The 26923-nt window shown below is 50.1% G+C and overlaps 1 protein-coding gene across 3 annotated transcripts in view; it reads right to left on the reverse strand.

Moving 5' to 3' along the window:
• The window catches only part of BEND2 (BEN domain containing 2), a 236477-nt gene that overhangs the window by 162483 nt on the left and 47071 nt on the right, over window positions 1-26923 (reverse strand). The window lies entirely within an intron of this gene.

Raw genomic sequence — 26923 nt, forward strand, 5'->3', positions numbered from 1 at the left:
GACACATCAATATGAGTGAGTGAGCTGACAGGTTCAGTGCAATTCCGTTAGCACCAGTCGTCTTTTCTTGCCACAAACGCATTTTATTCGCATTGTTATGTGAATAAGACGCACAAGCACACTCTGTTGATTAAAATGATGTATGGCATGCCTATATTCTGTGTGCTTCTGCGGCTGTATCTGCATATGAAAATAGGATTTTAATTACCTATCTGTAAATCCTTTTCTCGTAGTCCGTAGAGGATGCTGGGGTCCATATTAGTACCATGGGGTATAGACGGGTCCACTAGGAGCCATTGGCACTTTAAGAGTTTAACAGTGTGGGCTGGCTCCTCCCTCTATGCCCCTCCTACCAGACTCAGTCTAGAAACTGTGCCTGAGGAGACTACACACTTCGAGAGAAGGATTATACACAGATAGTGGCGAGATTCATACCAGCGCACACAACAAGGCAAACCCGGCCAACATGCCGGAAAACTCAGCAACAGCTGAAACAGTAAAGAACCCAGAACTTACCTAGGAACCAGGCAGTACTGAACTAAACAACCACTGCAGGAAAAAGAAGCGTCGGGCGGGCGCCCAGCATCTTCTACAGACTACGAGAAAAGGATTTACCGGTAGGTAATTAAAATCCTATTTTCTCTTACGTTCTAGAGGATGCTGGGGTCCATATCAGTACCATGGGGATGTACCAAAGCTCCCAGAAGGGGAGGGAGAGCGTGGAGGCTCCTACAAAACTGCTTGACCAAACTTGAGGTCATCAGAAGCCAAAGTATCGAGCTTGTAAAACTTAGCAAACGTGTTCGACCCAGACCAAGTAGCTGCTCGGCAAAGTTGTATAGCCGAGACACCCTGGGCAGCCGCCCAGGAAGAGCCCACCTTACGAGTAGAATGGGCCTTAACAGATTTTGGACACGGCAATCCTGCCGTAGAATATGCATGCTGGATGGTAAACATGATCCAGCGTGAAATCGACTGCTTAGAAGCAGGACACCCAATTTTCTTGGGATCATAGAGGGCAAACAGAGAGTTAGATTTTCTATGACAAGCCGTCCTCTTCACATAAATCTTCAAAGCCCTCACAACATCCAAGGCCTTTGAAGCAACTGAGGAGTCAGTAGCCACTGGCACAACAATAGGTTGGTTAAATATGAAAAGCTGACACAACCTTAGGAAGGAACTGCGGACGAGTCCTGAGTTCCGCCCTATCTTCATGGAAGACCAGATAGGGACTTTTACAGGACAAAGCCCCCAATTCCGACACGCGTTGAGCAGAAGCTAAGGCCAACAAAGTGACCGCCTTCCACGTGAGAAATTTGATTTCAGCCTCCTGTAGAGGATCAAACCAATCCGATTGCAGGAACAAATACCACATCAAGATCCCAGGGTGCCGTTGACGCCACAAAGGGAGGCTGGATGTGCAGAACCCCTTTCAAAAAAGTCTGGAGGACAGCCAATTGTTTTTGGAAGAAAATGGATAAAGCTGAGATCTGGACCTTGATGGAGCCCAATCTCAGGCCCATATCCACACCTGCTTGCAGGAATAGGAGAAAATAAGAATTTACTTACCGATAATTCTATTTCTCATAGTCCGTAGTGGATGCTGGGGACTCCGTAAGGACCATGGGGAATAGCGGCTCCGCAGGAGACTGGGCACATCTAAAGAAAGCTTTAGGACTATCTGGTGTGCACTGGCTCCTCCCCCTATGACCCTCCTCCAAGCCTCAGTTAGGATACTGTGCCCGGACGAGCGTACACAATAAGGAAGGATTTTGAATCCCGGGTAAGACTCATACCAGCCACACCAATCACACCGTATAACCTGTGATCTGAACCCAGTTAACAGCATGATAACAGAGGAGCCTCTGAAAGATGGCTCACAACAATAATAACCCGATTTTTGTAACAATAACTATGTACAAGTATTGCAGACAATCCGCACTTGGGATGGGCGCCCAGCATCCACTACGGACTATGAGAAATAGAATTATCGGTAAGTAAATTCTTATTTTCTCTAACGTCCTAAGTGGATGCTGGGGACTCCGTAAGGACCATGGGGATTATACCAAAGCTCCCAAACGGGCGGGAGAGTGCGGATGACTCTGCAGCACCAAATGAGAGAACTCCAGGTCCTCCTCAGCCAGGATATCAATTTTGTAGAATTTTACAAACGTATTTGCTCCTGACCAAGTAGCTGCTCGGCAAAGTTGTAAGGCCGAGACCCCTCGGGCAGCCGCCCAAGATGAGCCCACCTTCCTTGTGGAGTGGGCATTTACAGATTTTTGGCTGTGGCAGGCCTGCCACAGAATGTGCAAGCTGAATTGTACTACAAATCCAACGAGCAATAGTCTGCTTAGAAGCAGGAGCACCCAGCTTGTTGGGTGCACACAGGATAAACAGCGAGTCAGATTTCCTGACTCCAGCCGTCCTGGAAACATATATTTTCAGGGCACTGACAACGTCTAGCAACTTGGAGGCCTCCAAGTCCCTAGTAGCCGCAGGCACCACCAATAGGTTGGTTCAGGTGAGACGCTGAAACCACCTTGGGGAGAAACTGAGGACGAGTCCTCAATTCCGCCCTGTCCGAATGGAAAATCAGATAAGGTCTTTTTCAGGATAAAGCCGCCAATTCTGACACGCGCCTGGCCCAGGCCAAGGCCAACAGCATGACCACTTTCCATGTGAGATATTTTAACTCCACAGATTTAAGTGGTTCAAACCAATGTGACTTTTGGAACCCAAAACTACATTGAGATCCCAAGTGCCACTGGAGGCACAAAAGGAGGCTGTATATGCAGTACCCGTTTTACAAATGTCTGAACTTCAGGGACTGAAGCTAGTTCTTTTTGGAAGAAAATTGACAGGGACGAAATTTGAACCTTAATGGACCCCAATTTCAGGCCCATAGACACTCCTGTTTGCAGGAAATGTAGGAATCGACCCAGTTGAATTTCCTCCGTCGGGCCTTACTGGCCTCGCACCACGCAACATATTTTCGCCAATTGCGGTGATAATGTTTTTGCGGTTACATCCTTCCTGGCTTTGATCAGGATAGGGATGACTTCATCCGGAATGCCTTTTTTCCTTCAGGATCCGGCGTTCAACCGCCATGCCGTCAAACGCAGCCGCGATAAGTCTTGGAACAGACAGGGTCCTTGCTGGAGCAGGTCCCTTCTTAGAGGTAGAGGCCACGGATCCTCCGTGAGCATCTCTTGAAGTTCCGGTTACCAAGTCCTTCTTGGCCAATCCGGAACCACGAATATAGTGCTTACTCCTCTCCATCTTATCAATCTCAGTACCTTGGGTATGAGAGGCAGAGGAGGGAACACATACCCTGACTGGTACACCCACGGTGTTACCAGAGCGTCTACAGCTTATTGCCTGAGGGTCCCTGGACCTGGCGCAATACCTGTCGAGTTTTTAATCATGTGGAAGACTTCTGGGTGAAGTCCCCACTCTCCCGGGTGGAGGTCGTGCTGAGGAAGTCTGCTTCCCAGTTGTCCACTCCCGGAATGAATACTGCTGACAGTGCTATCACATGATTTCCCGCCCAGCGAAGAATCCTTGCAGCTTCTGCCATTGCCCTCCTGCTTCTTGTGCCACCCTGTCGGTTTACGTGGGTGACTGCCGTGATGTTGTCCGACTGGATCAACACCGGCTGACCTTGAAGCAGAGGTCTTGCTACGCTTAGAGCATTGTAAATGTCCCTTAGCTTCAGGATATTTATGTGAAGTGATGTCTCCAGGTTTGACCATAAGCCCTGGATATTCCTTCCCTGTGTGACTGCTCCCCAGCCTCGCAGGCTGGCATCCGTGGTCACCAGGACCCAGTCCTGAATGCCTAATCTGCGGCCCTCTAGAAGATGAGCACTCTGCAACCACCACAGGAGGGACACCCTTGTCCTTGGTGACAGGGTTATCCGCTGATGCATCTGAAGATGTGATCCGGACCATTTGTCCAGCAGGTCCCACTGGAAAGTTCTTGCGTGGAATCTGCCGAATGGGATTGCTTCGTAGGAAGCCACCATTTTACCCAGAACCCTTGTGCATTGATGCACTGAGACTTGGCTCGGTTTTAGGAGGTTCCTGACTAGCTCGGATAACTCCCTGGCTTTCTCCTCCGGGAGAAACACCTTTTTCTGGACTGTGTCCAGGATCATCCCTAGGAACAGAAGACACGTCGTCGGAACCAGGTGCGATTTTGGAATATTGAGAATCCAATCGTGCTGCCGCAACACTACCTGAGATAGTGCTACACCGACCTCCAACTGTTCCCTGGATCTTACCCTTATCAGGGAATTGTCCAAGGAAGGGATAACTAAAATTCACTTCCTTCGAAGGAATATCATCATTTCGGCCATTACCTTGGTAAAGACCCGGGGTGCCGTGTACCATCCATACGGCAGCGTCTGAACTGATAGTGACAGTTCTGTACCATAAACCTGAGGTACCCTTGGTGAGAAGGGTAAATTTTGACATGAAGGTAAGCATCCTTGATGTCCCGAGACATCATGTAGTCCCCTTCTTCCAGGTTCGCAATCACTGCTCTGAGTGACTCAATCTTGAATTTGAACCTCTGTACGTAAGTGTTCAAAGATTTTAGATTTAGAATCGGTCTCACCGAGCCGTCCGGCTTCGGTACCACAACAGTGTGGAATAATACCCCGTTCCCTGTTGCAGGAGGGGTATCTTGATTATCACCTGCTGGGAATACAGCTTGTGAATGGCTTCCAAAACTGTCTCCCTGTCAGAAGGAGACATCGGTAAAGCCGACTTTAGGAAACGGCGAGGGGGAGACGTCTCGAATTCTAATTTGTACCCCTGAGATATCACCTGAAGGATCCAGGGGTCTACTTGCGAGTGAGCCCACTGCACGCTGAAATTCATTGAGACGGGCCCCCCACCGTGCCTGATTCTGCTTGTAAAGCCCCAGCGTATACTGAGGGCTTGGCAGAGGCGGGAGATGTCACGGGGCAGAAATGAGGAACCTTTTGCCCGCTTGTCCACGAAAAGACTGCGCCTGATAATACGGCGTCTTCTCATGTTGAGAGGCGACCTGGGGTACAAACGTGGAATTCCCAGCTGTTGCCGTGGCCACCAGGTCTGAAAGACCGACCCCAAATAACTCCTCCCTTAATAAAGCAATACTTCCAAATGCCGTTTGGAATACGCATCACCTGACCACTGACGTGTCCATAACCCTCTACTGGTAGAAATGGACAACGCGCTTAGACTTGATGCCAGTCGGCAAATATTCCGCTGTGCATCACGCATATATAAAAATGCATCTTTTAAATGCTCTATAGGCAAAAATATACTGTCCCTATCTAGGGTATCAATATTTTCAGTCAGGGAATCCGACCACGCCAACCCAGCACTGCACATCCAGGCTGAGGCGATTGCTGGTCGCAGTATAACACCAGTATGTGTGTAAATACCTTTTAGGATACCCTCCTGCTTTCTATCAGCAGGATCCTTAAGGGCGGCCATCTCAGGCGAAGGTAGAGCCCTTACAAGCGTGTGAGCGCTTTATCCCCCCTAGGGGGTGTTTCCCAACGCACCCTAACCTCTGGCGGGAAAGGATATAATGCCAATAACATTTTAGAAATTATCCGTTGTTATCGGGGGAAACCCACGCATCATCACACACCTCATTTAATTTCTCAGATTCAGGAAAACTACAGGTAGTTTTTCCTCACCGAACATAATACCCCTTTTTTTGGTGGTACTCGTATTATCAGAAATGTGTAAAACATTTTTCATTGCCTCAATCATGTAACGTGTGGCCCTACTGGAAGTCACATTCGTCTCTTCACCGTCGACACTGGAGTCAGTATCCGTGTCGGCGTCTATATCTGCCATCTGAGGTAACGGGCGCTTTAGAGCCCCTGACGGCCTATGAGACGTCTGGACAGGCACAAGCTGAGTAGCCGGCTGTCTCATGTCAACCACTGTCTTTTATACAGAGCTGACACTGTCACGTAATTCCTTCCAACAGTTCATCCACTCAGGTGTCGACCCCCTAGGGGGTGACATCACTATTACAGGCAATCTGCTCCGTCTCCACATCATTTTTCTCCTCATACATGTCGACACAAAAGTACCGACATACAGCACACACACAGGGAATGCTCTGATAGAGGACAGGACCCCACTAGCCCTTTGGGGAGACAGAGGGAGAGTTTGCCAGCACACACCAGAGCGCTATATATATACAGGGATAACCTTATATAAGTGTTTTTCCCCTTATAGCTGCTGTATAGTTAATACTGCGCCTAATTAGTGCCCCCCTCTCTTTTTTTAACCCTTTCTGTAGTGTAGTGACTGCAGGGGAGAGACAGGGAGCTTCCCTCCAACGGAGCTGTGAGGGAAAATGGCGCCAGTGTGCTGAGGAGATAGGCTCCGCCCCTTTTTCGCGGACTTTTCTCCTGCTTTTTTATGGATTCTGGCAGGGGTTAAATGCATCCATATAGCCCAGGAGCTATATGTGATGCATTTTTTTTGCCATCCAAGGTGTTTTTATTGCGTCTCAGGGCGCCCCCCCCAGCGCCCTGCACCCTCAGTGACCGAAGTGTGAAGTGTGCTGAGAGCAATGGCGCACAGCTGCAGTGCTGTGCGCTACCTTGTTGAAGACAGGACGTCTTCTGCCGCCGATTTTCCGGACCTCTTCTGCCTTCTGGCTCTGTAAGGGGGCCGGCGGCGCGGCTCTGGGACCCATCCAAGCTGGGCCTGTGATCGTCCCTCTGGAGCTAATGTCCAGTAGCCTAAGAAGCCCAATCCACTCTGCACGCAGGTGAGTTCGCTTCTTCTCCCCTTAGTCCCTCGATGCAGTGAGCCTGTTGCCAGCAGGTCTCACTGAAAATAAAAAACCTAATCTAAAACTTTCACTAAGAAGCTCAGGAGAGCCCCTAGTGTGCACCCTTCTCGTTCGGGCACAGAGATCTAACTGAGGCTTGGAGGAGGGTCATAGGGGGAGGAGCCAGTGCACACCAGATAGTCCTAAAGCTTTCTTTAGATGTGCCCAGTCTCCTGCGGAGCCGCTATACCCCATGGTCCTTACGGAGTCCCCAGCATCCACTTAGGACGTTAGAGAAAACGTCCAAGTTGAAACTCCACTTCGGGAAATTTCTTGGATTCACACCAAGACACACATTTTTTCTAAATTCGATGGTAATGTTTAGACGTTACCCCCTTCCTAGCCTGTATCAGGGTAGGAATAACCTCGCTCGGAATACCCTTCTGAGCTAAGATCTGGCGCTCAACCGCCATGCCGTTAAACGCAGCCGTGGTAAGTCTTAATAAGCGAACGGCGCCTGCAGTAGAAGATCCTCTCGAAGAGGTAGGGGCCTTGGATCTTCCAGCAGCAGATCAAGCAGATCCGCGTACCAAGCCCTCCTTGGCCAGTCCGGAGCAATGAGGATTGCCAGAACCTTTGTTCTTTTTATAAGCTGTAGAACTTTTGGAATTAGAGGATGTGGAGGGAACACATACACTGATGTGAACACCCACGGTGCTACTAGTGCGTCCACCGCCACTGCCTGTTGGTCTCTCGACCTGAAACCGTACCTCCTCAGCTTCTTGTTGAGGCGGGAGGCCATCATGTCTATGTGAGGAACCACCCACCAACCGGTTACCTTCTCAAACACCTCCGGTGGAGGCCCCACTCTCTTGGATGGAGATCGTGTCTGCTGAGGAAGTCCGCTTCCCAGTTGCCTACTCCCGGAATGAAGATTGCTGACATCGCCACCGCGTGCCATCTCTGCCCAGAGGAGGATTCTTGTCACCTCTGACATTGCAGCCCTGCTCTTCGTTCCGCCTTGTAGGTTTATGTAGTCCACTGTGGTCATGTTGTCTAACTGCACCTGAACAGGCCAATCCTGCAGAAGGTGTGCTGCTTGAAGAAGGCCGTTGTATACGGCTCTTAGCTCCAGGATGTTTATCGGGAGAAGGGATTCTTGACTTGACCACCTTCATTGGAAGGTTTCCCCATGAGCAACTGCTCCCCAACCTCTTAGACTTGCATCCGTGGTTAGAAGGATCCAGTCCTGAATCCGAACCTTCAGCCCTCCATAAGGTGTGGTAGCTGTAGCCACCAGAGGAGCGAAATCCTGGCTTTCGGTGACAGACATATCCTTTGGTGCATATGTAGGCGAGATCCCGACCACTGGTCCAAGAGATCCAGCTGAAAGGATCGAGCATGAAACCTTCCGTACTGCAGAGCCTCGTAGGAGGGAACCATCTTCCCCAGAAGGCGGATGCACTGATGAACCGATACCCGGGCAGGTTTCAAGACATCCCGGACCATTGTTTGAATCACCAACGCTTTCTCCACCGGTAGAAACACCCTCTGCACCTCCGTGTCGAGGATCATCCCCAGGAAAGACAGCCTCCTTATCAGCTCCAGATGAGACTTTGGAAGGTTCAGGATCCAACCGTGCTCCTTGAGGAGATGTGTCGTGAGAGCAATGGAACTTAACAACTTCTCTCTGGACAATGCTTTGATCAGCAGATCGTCCAGATACGGAATTATGTTCACCCCCTGCTTGCGGAGAACCATCATCTCTGCCATCACCTTGGTGAAGACCCTTGGTGCCGTGGAGAGACCGAACGACAGTGCCTGAAACGGATAGTGATCGTCTAACAGTGCAAACCTGAAATAGGCCTGGTGCGGCGACCAAATGGGAATGTGGAGGTACGCATCCTTGATGTCCGGGGACACCAGGAACTCCACCTCCGTCAGTCCTGAGATAACTGCTCTCAGAGACTCCATCTTGAATTTGAAGTCCCTGAGATAAGGGTTCAAAGACTTAAAGTTCAGAATTGGCCTTCCTGAACCATCCGGCTTCGGTACCACAAAAAGGTTTGAATAGTAACCTTTGTTCTACTGATGAGGTGGAACTGGAACAATGACCTCGGACACTACCAATTTTCGAATAGCGTCCAGAAGAATCGCTCTGTCTGCCAGCAAAGCTGGCAAGCCTGATTTGAAGAAACGGTGAGGTGGGAGAGTTTGAAACTCCAGCCTGTACCCCCTGGACACTATATCCTGTATCCAAGGGTCCAGGCCAGACGACACCCAGACATGGCTGAAATGCCGGAGTCTTGCTCCCACCTGACCTACCTCCAGGCTGTGCGATCCACCGTCATGCTGAGGACTTTGAGGCACCAGAAGCAGGCTTCTGGCCCTGGGAAGGCTTTTTGGCTTTGGCACGACCTCTAAAGAAGGTGTGAGAGGGCTTGTTCTTTCTAGACCTCGCAGGGCGACAGGACTATTACATGGTGGGAGTAAAAGGCTTCTTCGTAGCCGGTGTAGCTGAGGGGAGAAAAGGAGACTTACCCGTGGCAATCCACGCATCTAGTGCCTCTCCAAATAGAGCCTGACCTGTATAGGGTAGGCTCTCCACACTTTTCCTGGATTCCGCGTCCGCAGACCATTGGCGCAGCCAGAGACACCTGCAAGCTGAGACGGACATGGAGGAGATCCCCGCAGCAATGGAACCCAGATCCTTCATGGATTCTACCAGAAACCCTGCAGAATCCTGTATGTTACGTAAAAACAAATCAACGTCACCTTTATCCATCGCAGTCAAGTCCTCCTGAAGAGTGATTGACCACTTGGCTATAGCTTTAGAAATCCATACCCAGACAAGAGTAGGCCGCAGTATAGCCCCTGAAGCCGTGTATATGGATTTGAACGTAGCATCCACTTTGCGATCTGCTGGGTCCTTCAACGCGGTAGATCCCGGGACTGGTAAGACCACCTGTTTTGACAGCCTGGAGACAGAGGCGTCAACTATAGGCGGGGACTCACATTTTTTTCTATTGTTTTCTGGGAAGGGAAAAGCAACCAGGACCCTTTTAGGGATCTGGAATTTTTTCTCCGGGTTTTCCCAGGCTATTTCAAATATAGCATTTAATTACTTAGATGCCGGGAAGGTGAGAGGGGCTTTCTTACTGTCCGTGAAAAAGGCCTCCTCAACCTGCTCAGGAGGTGTGTCAGAAATATGTAACACATCCTGCATGGCCTCAATCATCAACTGCACCCCCTTAGCAAGTGATGCTATCCCCCTCGACACATCCCCATCACCGTCTGCTGTGTCAAAATCGGTATCCATGTCATCCTGCATAATTTGGGAAAGAGCACGTTTGTGAGAATGTATCGCAGGGGGCCCCAAGGGAGCAGTATACTGCCATAGAGGATTGCAATACCTGAGTTGCAGGCTCAGTCCTTGCAACCCTTTCAGGATATCTGAGAAATAGCCCCCCTAAGAGAGGCTAACCACTCCGGTTCTCTAGCTGGGATCTGCGCTACAACAGTGCAATCCTGATTATATGGGATGGGATCTTCCTGAGAAGATAAATCCTCTGCAGCATATGAGACAGAGTCTCTAGACATGTTTGCTTATGCACCCCACATATACACAGGGTACAGGGAAGACAGAGTCCTCCCCCCCCCCCAAGAATGGCAGAGAGACACAGAGATTGGAGCCAACCCACACACAGCGCTATATAGGTATAGGGAGACCCTTAACCAGCGCTGACTGTGTCCCTTAATAGGTGACACAGTCTCACACAGCCTCCCCTCCCTTCTACAACCCCCCTGGTACTGGATAGCTGGAGGTGCTCTGGAGGGACTGTTCTTCCACTGGCAGCGTGTCTGCAGGCAGGAAAATGGCGCTGAATGCTGCTGGGTCCGCTCAGAGGAGAAGCTCCGCCCCCTTAATGGCGCTGTCTTCCCGCTCTTCCAAGATTATGTTGTCCTGAGGAGTCTTTGCTGGCTGAGATCCGCAGACCCCGATAGGCTTTCTGGTCAGTGCAGGGTTAAGGCGCCGGCTCGGGGCACCCCTCACAGCGCCGCACCAAAGTACCGATGAGCCCCCGGAGCTCAGTTAGTACTGCGCTCCTACCCTGATGCCATCTTCACACCGACCCCCGCTTGTTAGGGGGGTCGGTGACTGATTCGCCAAAAACTTCAGCTCTGCAAGGGGGTGGCGGCATGCTGCTGGGGTGAGCGTTCCCCTGCGGCGGGGAGCGATCTGTCCCCTCTGGAGCTCAGTGCCCAGTCAGTGGAGACAGTGGCTCAGAACCCGCAGGGCGGACACTGCTCCCCCCTCAGTCCCTCGATGCAGGGAGGCTGTTGCCAGTAGCCTCCCTGTAAAATAAAAAACTCTAAAATAAACTTTTACTAAGAAAGCTCTGTAGAGCTCCCCTAGCTGTGACCGGCTCATTTTCTAAACTAAGTCTGGTAGGAGGGGCATAGAGGGAGGAGCCAGTCTACACTGTTAAACTCTTAAAGTGCCAATGGCTCCTGGTGGACCAGTCTATACCCCATGGTACTAATATGGACCCCAGCCTCCTCTAGGACGTAAGAGAAAATAAGAATTTACTCACCGGTAATTCTATTTCTCGCAGTCCGTAATGGATGCTGGGGACTCCGTAAGGACCATGGGGAATAGACGGGCTCCGCAGGAGACTGGGCACTCTAAAGAAAGATTCAGTACTATCTGGTGTGCACTGGCTCCTCCCTCTATGCCCCTCCTCCAGACCTCAGTTAAGGAAACTGTGCCCGGAAGAGCTGACATTACAAGGAAAGGATTTTGGAATCCAGGGTAAGACTCATACCAGCCACACCAATCACACTGTACAACTTGTGATAAACTTACCCAGTTAACAGTATGAACAACAACTGAGCATCACTCAACCGATGCCACATAAACATAACCCTTTGTTAAGCAATAACTATATACACGTATTGCAGAAAAGTCCGTACTTGGGACGGGCGCCCAGCATCCACTACGGACTACGAGAAATAGAATTACCGGTGAGTAAATTCTTATTTTCTCTAACGTCCTAGTGGATGCTGGGGACTCCGTAAGGACCATGGGAATCATACCAAAGCTCCCAAACGGGCGGGAGAGTGCGGATGACTCTGCAGCACCGAATGGGCAAACACAAGGTCCTCCTCAGCCAGGGTATCAAACCTGTAGAATTTTGCAAAAGTGTTTGAACCCGACCAAGTAGCAGCTCGGCAAAGCTGTAATGCCAAGACCCCTCGGGCAGCCGCCCAAGAAGAGCCCACTTTCCTTGTGGAATGGGCTTTCACCGATTTCGGCTGCGGCAATCCCGCCGCAGAATGAGCCTGCTGAATCGTGTTACAGATCCAGCGAGCAATAGTTTGCTTTAAAGCAGGAGCACCCAGCTTGTTGGATGCATACAGGATAAACAGCGAGTCAGTCTTTCGGACTCCAGCCGTTCTGGTTACATAAATCTTCAAAGCCCGGACTACGTCCAGCAACTTGGAGTCCTCCAAGTCACGAGTAGCCGCAGGCACCACAATAGGTTGGTTCAAATGAAAAGATGACACCACCTTTGGCAGAAACTGCGGACGAGTACGCAATTCTGCCCTGTCCATATGGAAAACCAGATAGGGGCTTTTACATGACAAAGCCGCCAATTCTGACACACGCCTAGCTGAAGCTAAAGCCAACAGCATGACCACTTTCCACGTGAGATACTTTAGTTCCACGGTCTTAAGTGGCTCAAACCAGTGGGATTTCAGGAAATCCAACACCACGTTAAGATCCCAAGGTGCCACTGGTGGCACAAAAGGGAGCTGAATATGCAGCACTCCCTTAACAAACGTCTGAACCTCAGGCAGTGAAGCCAGTTCTTTTTGAAAGAAAATGGATAGGGCCGAAATCTGGACCTTTATGGACCCTAATTTTAGGCCCATAGTCACACCTGACTGTAGGAAGTGCAGGAATCGACCCAGCTGGAATTCCTCTGTTGGGGCCTTCCTGGCCTCACACCAAGCAACATATTTTCGCCATATACGGTGATAATGCTTTGCTGTCACGTCCTTCCTAGCCTTTATCAGCGTAGGAATAACTTCATCCGGAATGCCCTTTTCCGCTAGGAAAAACGAGACGCGGTAAATCTTGGAACAGACAGGGCCCCTGTTGCAACAGGTCCTGTCTGAGAGGCAGAGGCCATGGTTCCTCTGTGAGCATTTCTTGCAGTTCCGGGTACCAAGTCCTTCTTGGCCAGTCCGGAACAATGAGTATTGTTTTCACTCTTCTTTTTCTTACGATTCTCAGTACCTTGGGTATGAGAGGAAGAGGAGGAAACACATAGACCGACTGGAACACCCACGGTGTCACCAGTGCGTCCACAGCTATCGCCTGAGGGTCCCTTGACCTGGCGCAATACCTTTTTAGCTTTTTGTTGAGGCGGGACGCCATCATGTCCACCTGTGGCAGTTCCCACCGATTTGCAATCTGCTTGAAGACTTCTTGATGAAGTCCCCACTCTCCCGGGTGGAGGTCGTGTCTGCTGAGGAAGTCTGCTTCCCAGTGTCCACTCCCGGAATGAACACTGCCGACAGTGCTTGCACGTGATTCTCCGCCCAACGAAGAATCCTGGTGGCTTCCGCCATTGCCACATTGTTTCTTGTGCCTCCCTGGCGGTTTACATGGGCGACCGCCGTGATGTTGTCTGACTGAATCAGAACTGGTTGGTCTCGAAGCAGCGGCTCCGCCTGACTCAGGGCGTTGTATATGGCCCGTAGCTCCAGAATAGCCCTTGGAAGTTTCTTCCTTGAGTGACTGCTCCCCACCCTCGGAGGCTTGCATCCGTGGTCACCAGGACCCAGTCCTGTATGCCGAATCTGCGGCCCTCGAGGTGAGCACTTTGCAGCCACCAGAGAAGGGACATCCTGGCCCTGGGGGACAGGGTGATCGTCCGATGCATCTGAAGATGCGATCCGGACCACTTGTCCAGCAGATCCCACTGAAAGATCCTCGCATGGAACCTGCCGAAGGGAATGGCTTCGTATGACGCCACCATCTTTCCCAGGACTCGCGTGCAGTAATGCACCGACACCTGTTTTGGTTTTAGGAGGTTTCTGACCAGAGTCACGAGCTCCTGAGCCTTCTCCTCCGGGAGAAACACCTTCTTCTGGTCTGTGTCCAGAATCATGCCCAGGAAGGGCAGACGCGTCGTAGGAATCAGCTGCGACTTTGGAATATTCAGAATCCAGCCGTGCTGACGCAACACTTCCTGAGAGTGTGCTACGCTGATCAGCAACTGCTCCCTGGACCTCGCCTTTATGAGGAGATCGTCCAAGTATGGGATAATGGAAACCCCTGCTTCCGAAGGAGCACCATCATTTCTGCCATCACCTTGGTAAATATTCTCGGTGCCGTGGACAGGCCAAACGGCAATGTCTGGAATTGGTAATGACAGTCCTGTACCACAAACCTGAGGTACTCCTGATGAGGTGGATAAATGGGGACATGCAAATAAGCATCCTTGATGTCCAGAGACACCATAAAATCCCCCTCTTCCAGGCTTGCAATGACCGCTCTGAGCGATTCCATTTTGAACTTGAATTTCTTCAGATAAATGTTCAGGGATTTTAAATTCAAGATGGGTCTGACCGAACCGTCCGGTTTCGGTACTACAAACATAGTGGAATAGTAACCCCTTCCCTGTTGAAGGAGAGGAACCTTTACAACCACCTGCTGGAGGTATAGCTTGTGAATTGCTGCCAGCACTACCTCCCTTTCCATGGGGGAAGCTGGCAAGGCCGATTTTAGGTAACGGTGAGGGGGCGTCACCTCGAATTCCAGCTTGTATCCCTGAGACACAACTTGTATAGCCCAAGGATCCACCTGTGAGCGAACTCACTGGTGGCTGAAATGTCGGAGACGCGCCCCCACGGCTCCTGGCTCCGCCTGTGGAGCCCCAGCGTCATGTGGTGGATTTAGTGGAAGCCGGGGAGGACTTTTGTTCCTGGGAACTAGCTGCGTGGTGCAGCCTCTTTCCTTTACCCCTGCCTCTGGCAAGAAAAGATGCACCTCTGACTTTCTTGCTCTTTTGCGAACGAAAGGACTGCATTTGGTAATACGGTGCTTTCTTAGGCTGTGGAGGGACATAAGGCAAGAAATTTGACTTCCCAGCCGTAGCTGTGGAAACTAGGTCTGAGAGACCATCCCCAAACAATTCCTCACCCTTATAAGGTAAAACCTCCATGTGTTTTTTAGAGTCGGTATCCCCTGTCCATTGCCGAGTCCATAAGACCCTTCTGGCAGAAATGGACATTGCGTTAACTCTAGAGCCCAGCAGGCAAATGTCCCTCTGGGCATCCCGCATATATAGGACCGCGTCCTTGATATGTGCCAGGGTCATCAGAACAGAGTCCCTGTCCAGGGTATCTAACTCCTCAGACAGAGTATCCGTCCATGCTGCTACCGCACTACACATCCAGGCCGAAGCAATTGCTGGCCTCAGCAGCGTACCAAAATGTGTGTAAACAGACTTCAGGATAGCTTCCTGCTTTCTATCCGCAGGATCCTTTAGGGCGGCCTTATCCTGAGACGGCAGGGCCACCTTCTTAGACAAGCGTGTGAACGCCTTGTCTACCCTGGGGGAGGATTCCCAGCGTAACCTGTCCGTTGGCGGGAAACGATACGCCATCAGTAATCTCTTGGAAATTACTACTTTCCTATCAGGGGAATCCCATGCTTTTTCACATAATTCATTCAATTCATGTGACGGGGGAAAAGTCACTTCTTGCTTTTTCTCCCCATACATATAAATCCTCTCGTCAGGGACAGGATTTTCCTCAGAAATGTGTAATACATCCTTCATTGCCACAATCATGTAGCGGATGGCTTTAGTCATTTTAGGCTGCAACTTTGCATCATCGTCATCGACACTGGAATCAGATTCCGTGTCGACATCTGTGTCAACTAACTGGGATATTGGGCGCTTTTGAGACCCTGACGGCCTCTGCGCTGTGGAAGCAGGCATGGGTTGAGACCCCGACTGTCCCAAGGCTACAGCTTTATCCAATCTGTTATGTAAGGAGCTTACATTATCATTTAACACCTTCCACATATCCATCCAATCAGGTGTCGGCCCCATCGGGGGCGACACCACATCTGTTTGCACTTGTTCTGCCTCCACGTATCCTTCCTCATCAAACATGTCGACACAGGCGTACCGACACACACCGCACACATACAGGGAACGCTCTGACTGAGGACAGGACCCCACAAAGGCTTTTGGGGAGACAGAGAGATAGTATGCCAGCACACACCCCAGCGCTATATAACCCAGGGATTACACTGTACCTTAGTGTTTACCCAGTAGCTGCCGTTTTTATATATCTATATATATCTGCGCCTAAATTTATGTGCCCCCCCCTCTCTTTTTTACCCTCTATTGCACCTGTATACTGCAGGGGAGAGCCTGGGGAGCGTCCTTCCAGCGGAGCTGTGAAGAGAAAATGGCGCTGTTGTGCCTAGGAAGAAGGCCCCGCCCCCTCAGCGGCGGGCTTCTGTCCCGCTTTTCATGTGTAAAAATGGCGGGGGCTCGCACATATATACAGTGCCTGACTGTATATATGTATACTTTTGCCATCAGGTGTCTTAATTGCTGCCCGCACCCTACAGTGACCGGAGTGTGTGGGTGTGCTGCGGGAGCAATGGCGCACAGCTGCAGTGCTGTGCGCTACCTTAAGTGAAGACAGGAGTCTTCTGCCGCCGATTTCGATGTCTTCTTGCTTCTGCTGCTTCTGTACTTCTGGCTCTGCGAGGGGGACGGTGGCGCGGCTCCGGGAACGGACGATCAAGGTTAGGTACCTGTGTTCGATCCCTCAGGAGCTAATGGTGTCCAGTAGCCTAAGAAGCGCAACCTAGCCGCAGGGAGTAGGTTTGCTTCTCTCCCCTCAGTCCCACGTAGCAGAGAGTCTGTTGCCAGCAGAAGCTCTCTGAAAATAAAAAACCTGACAAAATACTTTCTTTTCTAGCAAGCTCAGGAGAGCCCACTAGGAGCACCCAGCTCTGGCCGGGCAAAGATTCTAACTGAGGTCTGGAGGAGGGGCATAGAGGGAGGAGCCAGTGCACACCAGATAGTACTGAATCTTTCTTTAGAGTGCCCAGTCTCCTGCGGAGCTCGTCTATTCCCCATGGTCCTTACGGAGTCCACAGCATCCACTAGGACGTTAGAGAAATAGTACATTACAGTGTTTTCTAGGAAAACACTATAGCATAGCATTTCGTATGCAAATGCAGCCGTGGTCACACGCATCCTATTTGCATTGTTTTACGAATAAGATGCATTTTAATGTAATAATTTGCACGAAAAGACGCTCGGCGTGACTAGAAGGGCTGTTTAACATGCCAGGAGGCTATATGTATGTAGACACATCTGTAGCTATGCATAGGTGAGAGTAAAACAGTAATATATACTGATGAACACACATAGGTGAGTGTGCAGTGTCAGGGCGGACACTGACTTGCAAAGAGACAGGTACCTCAATGGACATACAGCACCCATCAAAATAGGTGCAGTACGGAGCTGTATACAAACAATGCCACTGAGATTAACCGTCCACAAGGCAAGTGGCACTTTACACTGTGCCACAGCACCACAAGTAGCAGGAAAAATAAGAATTTACTTACCGATAATTCTATTTCTCGTAGTCCGTAGTGGATGCTGGGGACTCCGTCAGGACCATGGGGAATAGCGGCTCCGCAGGAGACAGGGCACAAAAATAAAGCTTTAGGATTAGGTGGTGTGTACTGGCTCCTCCCCCTATGACCCTCCTCCAAGCCTCAGTTAGGATACTGTGCCCGGACGAGCGTACACAATAAGGAAGGATATTGAATCCCGGGTAAGACTCATACCAGCCACACCAATCACACCGTATAACTTGTGATCTGAACCCAGTTAACAGTATGACAAACGTAGGAGCCTCTGAACAGACGGCTCACAACAAATAACAACCCGATTTTTTTGTAACAATAACTATGTACAAGTATTGCAGACAATCCGCACTTGGGATGGGCGCCCAGCATCCACTACGGACTACGAGAAATAGAATTATCGGTAAGTAAATTCTTATTTTCTCTAACGTCCTAAGTGGATGCTGGGGACTCCGTCAGGACCATGGGGATTATACCAAAGCTCCCAAACGGGCGGGAGAGTGCGGATGACTCTGCAGCACCGAATGAGAGAACTCAAGGTCCTCCTCAGCCAGGGTATCAAATTTGTAGAATTTTGCAAACGTGTTTGCCCCTGACCAAGTAGCAGCTCGGCAGAGTTGTAATGCCGAGACTCCCCGGGCAGCCGCCCAGGATGAGCCCACTTTCCTTGTGGAATGGGCCTTGACAGATTTAGGTTGTGGCAAGCCTGCCACAGAATGTGCAAGTTGAATTGTGCTACAAATCCAACGAGCAATCGTCTGCTTAGAAGCAGGAGCACCCATCTTGTTGGGTGCATACAATATAAGCAGTGAGTCAGACTTTCTGACTCCCGCCGTTCTTGAAATATATATTTTCAATGCCCGGACCACGTCCAACAACTTGGAATCCTCCAACTCGTTAGTAGCCGCAGGCACCACAATAGGCTGGTTCAGGTGAAACGCTGACACCACCTTAGGCAGAAAATGAGGACGCGTCCGCAGTTCTGCCCTGTCCGTATGGAAAATCAGATATGGGCTCTTATATGATAAAGCCGCCAATTCTGATACTCTCCTGGCTGAAGCCAGGGCCAGTAGCATGGTTACTTTCCATGTAAGATACTTCAGCTCCACCGATTTGAGCGGCTCAAACCAATGGGATTTGAGAAAATCCAAGACTACATTAAGATCCCACGGTGCCACTGGGGCCACAACCGGGGGCTGTATATGTAGTACTCCTTTTACAAAAGTCTGGACTTCAGGAACTGAAGCCAATTCTTTCTGGAAGAAAATCGACAGGGCCGAAATTTGAACCTTAACGGACCCCAATTTGAGGCCCATAGACAATCCTGTTTGCAGGAAATGTAGGAATCGACCCAGTTGAAATTCCTCCGTGGGGGCCTACCTGGCCTCACACCACGCAACATATTTTCTCCAAATGCGGTGATAATGTTGTGCAGTCACCTCCTTCCTGGCTTTTACCAGTGTAGGAATGACCTCTTCCGGAATGCCTTTTTCCCTTAGAATTCGGCGTTCAACCGCCATGCCGTCAAACGCAGCCGCGGTAAGTCTTGGAATAGACACGGTCCCTGCTGAAGCAGGTCCCGTCTTAGAGGTAGAGGCCACGGATCCTCCGTGAGCATCTCTTGAAGTTCCGGGTACCAAGTTCTTCTTGGCCAATCCGGAGCCACTAGTATCGTTCTTACTCCCTTTTGCCGTATAATTCTCAGTACTTTTGGTATGAGAGGCAGAGGAGGGAACACATACACTGACTGGAACACCCACGGTGTTACCAGAGCGTCCACAGCTATTGCCTGAGGATCTCTTGACCTGGCGCAATACCTGTCCAGTTTTTTGTTGAGGCGGGACGCCATCATATCCACCATTGGTTTTTCCCAACGGTTCACAATCATGTGGAAGACTTCTGGATGAAGTCCCCACTCTCCCGGGTGTAGATCGTGTCTGCTGAGGAAGTCTGCTTCCCAGTTGTCCACTCCCGGAATGAATACTGCTGACAGTGCTATCACATGCTCTTCCGCCCAGCGAAGAATCCTTGCAGCTTCTGCCATTGCTGTCCTGCTTCTTGTGCCGCCCTGTCTGTTTACGTGGGCGACTGCCGTGATGTTGTCCGACTGGATCAACACCGGCTGACCCTGAAGCAGGGGTTTTGCCAGACTTAGAGCATTGTAAATCGCTCTTAGCTCCAGTATATTTATGTGAAGAGACATCTCCAGGCTTGACCATACTCCCTGGAAGTTTCTTCCTTGTGTGACCGCTCCCCAGCCTCTCAGACTGGCATCCGTGGTCACCAGGACCCAGTCCTGTATGCCGAATCTGCGGCCCTCTAACAGATGAGCACTCTGCAACCACCACAGAAGAGACACCCTTGTCCGTGGCGATAAGGTTATCCGCTGATGCATCTGCAGATGCGATCCGGACCATTTGTCCAGCAGATCCCACTGAAAAGTTCGTGCGTGGAATCTGCCGAATGGAATCGCTTCGTAAGAAGCCACCATCTTTCCCAGGACTCTTGTGCATTGATGCACAGACACTGTCCCTGGTTTTAGGAGGTTCCTGACAAGTTCGGATAACTCCCTGGCTTTCTCCTCCGGAAGAAACACCTTTTTCTGAACCGTGTCCAGAATCATTCCCAGGAACAGCAGACGTGTCGTCGGGGTCAACTGAGATTTTGGAAAATTCAGAATCCACCCGTGTTGTTGCAGCACTAGTTGGGTTAGTGCTACTCCGTCTTCCAGCTGTTCTCTGGACCTTGCCCTTATCAGGAGATCGTCCAAGTAAGGGATAATTAATACGCCTCTTCTTCGTAGAAGGATCATCATTTCGGCCATTACCTTGGTAAAGACCCGAGGTGCCGTGGACAATCCAAACGGCAGCGTCTGAAACTGATAATGACAGTTTTGCACCACGAACCTGAGGTACCCTTGATGTGAAGGGCAAATTGGGACATGCAGGTAAGCATCCTTTATGTCCAGGGACACCATAAAGTCCCCTTCTTCCAGATTCGCTATCACTGCTCTGAGTGACTCCATCTTGAACTTGAATTTTTGTATGTACAGGTTCAAAGATTTCAGATTTAGAATAGGTCTTACCGAGCCGTCCGGCTTCGATACCACAAATAGCGTGGAGTAATACCCCTTTCCCTGTTGTAGGAGGGGTACCTTGACTATCACCTGCTGAGAAAACAGCTTGTGAATGGCTTCCAATACCGTCGCCCTGTCTGAGGGAGACGTTGGCAAAGCAGACTTTAGGAACCGGCGAGGGGGAGACTTCTCGAATTCCAACCTGTAACCCTGAGATACTACCTGCAGAATCCAGGGGTCCACCTGTGAGCAAGCCCACTGTGCGCTGAAATTCTTGAGTCGACCCCCCACCGCTCCTGAGTCCGCTTGTAAGGCCCCAGCGTCATGCTGAGGGCTTTGCAGAACCCTGGGAGGGCTTCTGTTCCTGGGCAGGGGCTGCTTGATGCCCTCTCTTACCCCTTCCTCTGCCCCGAGGCAGATATGACTGTCCTTTTGTCCGCTTGTTTTTATAGGACCGAAAGGACTGCGGCTGAAAAGACGGTGTCTTTTTCTGTTGGGAGGGGGTCTGAGGTAAAAAAGTGGATTTTCCGGCAGTTGCCGTGGCCACCAGATCCGATAGACCGACGCCAAATAATTCCTCCCCTTTATACGGCAATACTTCCATATGTCGTTTGGAATCCGCATCACCTGACCACTGTCGCGTCCATAAACTCCTTCTGGCAGATATGGACATCGCATTTACTCTCGATGCCAGAGTGCAAATATCTCTCTGCGCATCTCGCATATAAAGGAAAGCATCCTTTAATTGCTCTATAGTCAATAAAATACTGTCCCTATCCAGGGTATCAATATTTTCAGTCAGGGAATCCAACCAGACGACCCCAGCACTGCACATCCAGGCTGAGGCGATGGCTGGTCGCAGTATAACACCAGTATGTGTGTATATACTTTTTAGGGTAGTTTCCAGTCTCCTATCCGCTGGATCCTTGAGGGCGGCCGTATCAGGAGACGGTAACGCCACTTGTTTTGATAAGCGTGTGAGCGCCTTATCCACCCTAGGGGGTGTTTCCCAGCGCGCCCTAACCTCTGGCGGGAAAGGGTATAATGCTAATATCTTTTTTGAAATTAGCATTTTTCTATCTGGGTTAACCCACGCTTCATCACATACATCATTTAATTCCTCTGATTCAGGAAAAACTACAGGTAGTTTTTTCACCCCCCACATAATACCCCTTTTTGTGGTACTTGCAGTATCAGAGATATGCAAAGCCTCCTTCATTGCCGTGATCATATAACGTGTGGCCCTACTTGAAAATACGTTTGTTTCATCACCGTCGACACTAGATTCAGTGTCTGTGTCTGGGTCTGTGTCGACCGACTGAGGTAAAGGGCGTTTTACAGCCCCTGACGGTGTCTGAGACGCCTGGGCAGGTACTAACTGGTTTGCCGGCCGTCTCATGTCGTCAACTGATTTTTGTAATGTGCTGACATTATCACGTAATTCCATAAACAAAGCCATCCATTCCGGTGTCGACTCCCTGGGGGGTGACATCACCATTATCGGCAATTGCTCTGCCTCCACGCCAACATCGTCCTCATACATGTCGACACACACGTACCGACACACAGCAGACACACAGGGAATGCTCTTATCGAAGACAGGACCCCACTAGCCCTTTGGGGAGACAGAGGGAGAGTTTGCCAGCACACACCCAAGCGCTATAATATATATGGGAACAACCTTATATAAGTGTTGTTCCTTATAGCAGCTTAAATATATCCAATATATCGCCAAAAAATGCCCCCCCTCTCTGTTTTACCCTGTTTCTGTAGTGCAGTGCAGGGGAGAGTCCTGTGAGCCTTCCTCACAGCGGAGCTGAGCAGGAAAATGGCGCTGTGTGCTGAGGAGAATAAGCCCCGCCCCCTATTTCGGCGGGCTTTCCTCCCGTAGATTTAGATGACTGGCATGGGTTAAATACATACATATAGCCTTAATGGCTATATGTGATGTATTCTTTTGCCATAAGGTATTAAAATATTGCTGCCCAGGGCGCCCCCAGCAGCACCCTGCACCCTCCGTGACCGCTTGGTGTGAAGTGTGTGACAACAATGGCGCACAGCTGCAGTGCTGTGCGCTACCTTCATGAAGACTGAAGAGCCTTCTGCCGCCTGTTTCCGGACCTTCAATCTTCAGCATCTGTAAGGGGGGTCGGCGGCGCGGCTCCGGGACGAACCCCAGGGTGAGACCTGTGTTCCGACTCCCTCTGGAGCTAATGGTGTCCAGTAGCCTAAGAATCCAATCCATCCTGCACGCAGGTGAGTTGAAATTCTCTCCCCTAAGTCCCTCGATGCAGTGAGCCTGTTGCCAGCAGGACTCACTGAAAATAAAAAACCTAAAAAACTTTTCTAAGCAGCTCTTTAAGAGAGCCACCTAGATTGCACCCTGCTCGGACGGGCACAAAAACCTAACTGAGGCTTGGAGGAGGGTCATAGGGGGAGGAGCCAGTACACACCACCTAATCCTAAAGCTTTATTTTTGTGCCCTGTCTCCTGCGGAGCCGCTATTCCCCATGGTCCTGACGGAGTCCCCAGCATCCACTTAGGACGTTAGAGAAATATATATGCAGGGCCAACGCCAGTAATCTGGAAAGACTACCTGCTACGTCAGCTGTCAATAGTGTGCTGCACTGACACTCATTGCTCCTGTGCTGTATTTGTAATGTGACAAACATAGGCAGCTACAGAAGCAACTGGTACTTTGCTTGGACCACTGTAGATAACGGAGTAGCTGCAGGGGAGGAGAGTACCTTCTGTGAAGTGCAGGATCACCAGTACTGTTCTAGGCATCATGATGAGTTAATCTCAACTGTATGACTGTAGGAGGGGAGTGCAGCGTTGTAAGGCTCCAGGCTCCACTCTCCCCGGGCCCTGAGTACTTCCCTTAACAGGGAAAACGCTGGTCCCAGCCTGCAGCGCGCACTCTCCCTCCTTGTCTGGGAATAAAGCTGCGACCGGAAAACTCGCAAAAATGGTGGCCGCCCTCCAGAACCACGCTACCGACCTGTCCCCTCTAAAGGGAGGCAGTGTGCGCCACACCCTGGGCCCAGGCGGCTTTCACAGAGGCCAGAGTGCTGTGAGGTGTCCCCACAGGAAGCACTCCCCCCCCCCCCCCCCCTCCCCCTCCCCTGACACAGCTGAATTCGGCGAGCTGATCCAGCTCCCAATGCTGCAGCACTGACACCGTGCGCTGCTCAAGCAGCACACAGGCACAAACCAAACTAAAAAGTTAAAGAAAAATTTGAATAAACATGAAAAACTAAACTGCAGCAAAGGACTGCTATGCTGACAAAACATGCCTTGCACCACAGGCACTTAAAGAACATTGGAATTCTGGGGTTGCAGGGGGGTGGGGAGCTTACTTTTAAAGCTACAGTTTAAATAAGGTGCCAGCTCCAGCCCCAACCCCATGATCCACTGTCCCGCAAACTAAACTGGGGTCATATGGGGTATGGAGGGTGAGGAACCATGTTAAATCATTCAAGATTTAAAGTGACAGGCTCTACACACAACCGTATATACACCCGGTGAGTCCAATGCCCACCAATGGATAATGGAGAAAGACTGTTTACAGTACCTAACAAATTTTAATTGTAAAATGCCACCCTAAATTACATAAGGACTACAAAGAACTACAAAGTAATTTTTGTTTTGTGCTGCAAACCACCTATCTAGAAGAATTATGCGGTTGCTTGGACTGAAAAATAAGTGGATCCTACTGAACCGTATTTAAATCTTAAAGATTTTCCTTTAGAGAAATGTGTTTAGCCGAATGTTCATTCTGTGCCAAGTATGTGTTTTCTGTATACCAATTACCTTGAGATTAATGGTTTATTTTGTTGCAGGTATTGGATTACCCATTTGGTTTCTTTTTAACTTGCATTGTTGCATGGGATATGATGGCAGTCAGATGGGCTTTTTATGACACAATTGCATCCCATGTAACTGCGCCACCCAGCCCTGTTATTTGCAGGTCTGGCAGCGTGACCTCAGACAAACCAATTATTGCAATAATAGGATATTAATACCTACCGGTAAATCCTTTTCTCTTAGTCCGTAGAGGATGCTGGGGTCACCATGGAACCATGGGGTATAGACGGAATCCGCAGGAGACATGAGACATGGGCACTTTAAGACTTTGAAAGGGTGTGAACTGGCTCCTCCCTCTATGCCCCTCCTCCAGACTCCAGATATAGGAACTGTGCCCAGAGAGACGGACATTTCGAGGAAAGGATTTATTGTTAAACTAAGGTGAGATTCATACCAGCTCACACCTCAAGCATGCCGCACAACGTGGCATTCAACAGAACACAAGCCAACGGCATGAACAATTGCAGCAACATGCTGACAATAAATGTAACACAACATGTGTGTAACCATAACTAATAACTGCAGATACAGTACGCACTGGGACGGGCGCCCAGTATCCTCTACGGACTAAGAGAAAAGGATTTACCGGTAGGTATTAAAATCCTATTTTCTCCTACGTCCTAGAGGATGCTGGGGTCACCATAGAATCATGGGGTTATACCAAAGCTCTAGAACGGGCGGGAGAGTGCGGATGACTCTGCAGCACCGATTGACCGTACTTAAGGTCTTCATCGCCCGAGGTGTCAAACTTGTAGAACTTTGCAAATGTGTTTGACCCCGACCAAGTAGCTGCTCGGCAAAGTTGCAATGCCGAGACCCCCCGGGCAGCCGCCCAGGATGAGCCCACCTTTCTAGTAGAATGGGCCTTAACCGATTCCGGTAACGGCAATCCAGCCGTGGAATGAGCATGCTGAATCGAGTTACAGATCCAGCGTGCAATGGTCTGCTTGGAAGCAGGACACCCAACCTTGTTGGGAGCATACAGGACAAACAGAGCCTCTGATTTCCTAATCTGAGCCGTTCTGGCGACATAAATCTTCAAAGCTCTGACCACATCCAGAGATTTTGACTCAGCGAAGGTGTCAGTAGCTACAGGCACCACAATAGGTTGGTTCATGTGGAAAGAGGAAACCACCTTCGGTAGAAATTGTTGACGTGTCCTCAATTCAGCTCTATCTTCATGGAAGATCAAATAAGGGCTCTTGTGAGACAAGGCCGCCAACTCAGACACCCGCCTTGCAGATGCCAAGGCCAACAGGATGACCACTTTCCAAGTGAGGAATTTCAACTCCACCTTCCGTAAAGGTTCAAACCAATGTGATTGAAGGAACTGCACCACCACATTAAGATCCCATGGTGCCACTGGAGGCACAAATGGAGGTTGGATGTGCAACAAGCCTTTAACGAAAGTCTGAACTTCTGGAAGGGAGGCAATTGTTTCTGAAAGAAAACCGATAAGGCTGAAATCTTTACCTTAATTGAGCCCAATTTTAGGCCCGCATCCACAACTGCTTGTAGAAAATGGAGAAAACGTCCTAGCCGAAACTCTTCCGAAGGAGCCCCCTTGGATTCACACCAAGAAACATATTTCCTCCAAATATGATGGTAATGTTTAGACATTACCCCTTTTCTGGCCTGAATAAGTGTGGGAATGACTTCACTGGGAATACCCCTATGGGCTAGGATTTTGCGCTCAACTGCCATGCCGTCAAACCTAGCCACGGTAAGTCCTGATACACGTACGGCCCCTGTTGTAACAGGTCCTCGTGCAGAGGAAGAGGCCAGGGATCTCCTATGAGTAATTCCTGAAGATCGGGAAACCAAGCCCTCCTTGGCCAGTCTGGGACAATAAGGATCGCCCGGATCCTTGTTCTTCTTATGATCTTTAGAACTTTTGGAATGAGAGGAAGTGGAGGGAATACATACACCGACTGAAACACCCCCGGTGTCACCAGAGCATCCACTGCAATTGCTTGAGGGTCCCTTGACCTGGAACAATATCTCTGAAGCTTTTTGTTGAGACGAGATGCCATCATGTCTACTTGAGGAACTCCCCAACGACCTGTGACCTCTGCGAAGACTTCTTGGTGGAGGCCCCACTCTCCTGGATGGAGATCGTGTCTGCTGAGGAAGTCTTCTTCCCAGTTGTCCACTCCTGGAATGAAGATCACTGACAGAGCGCTTGTATGCTTTTCCGCCCAAGGAAAATTCTTGTGGCTTCTGCCATTGCCGCTCTGCTTTTCGTTCCGCCCTGACGGTTTATGTACGCTACTGCTTTTACAATGTCCGACTGGATCAGTACAGGCAGATCTCGAAGAAGATGTTCCGCTTGCAGAAGGCCATGTAAATGGCCCTTAACTCCAGAACATTTATGTGGAGACAAGTTTCCTGACTTGACCATCTTCCTTGGAAGTTTTCTCCCATTGTGACTGCCCCCCAGCCTCGGAGGCTTGCATCCGTGGTCACTAGGATCCAGTCCTGTATCCCGA

Source organism: Pseudophryne corroboree, chromosome 2 (genome assembly GCF_028390025.1).
Source record: "Pseudophryne corroboree isolate aPseCor3 chromosome 2, aPseCor3.hap2, whole genome shotgun sequence".
NCBI lineage: Eukaryota > Metazoa > Chordata > Amphibia > Anura > Myobatrachidae > Pseudophryne > Pseudophryne corroboree.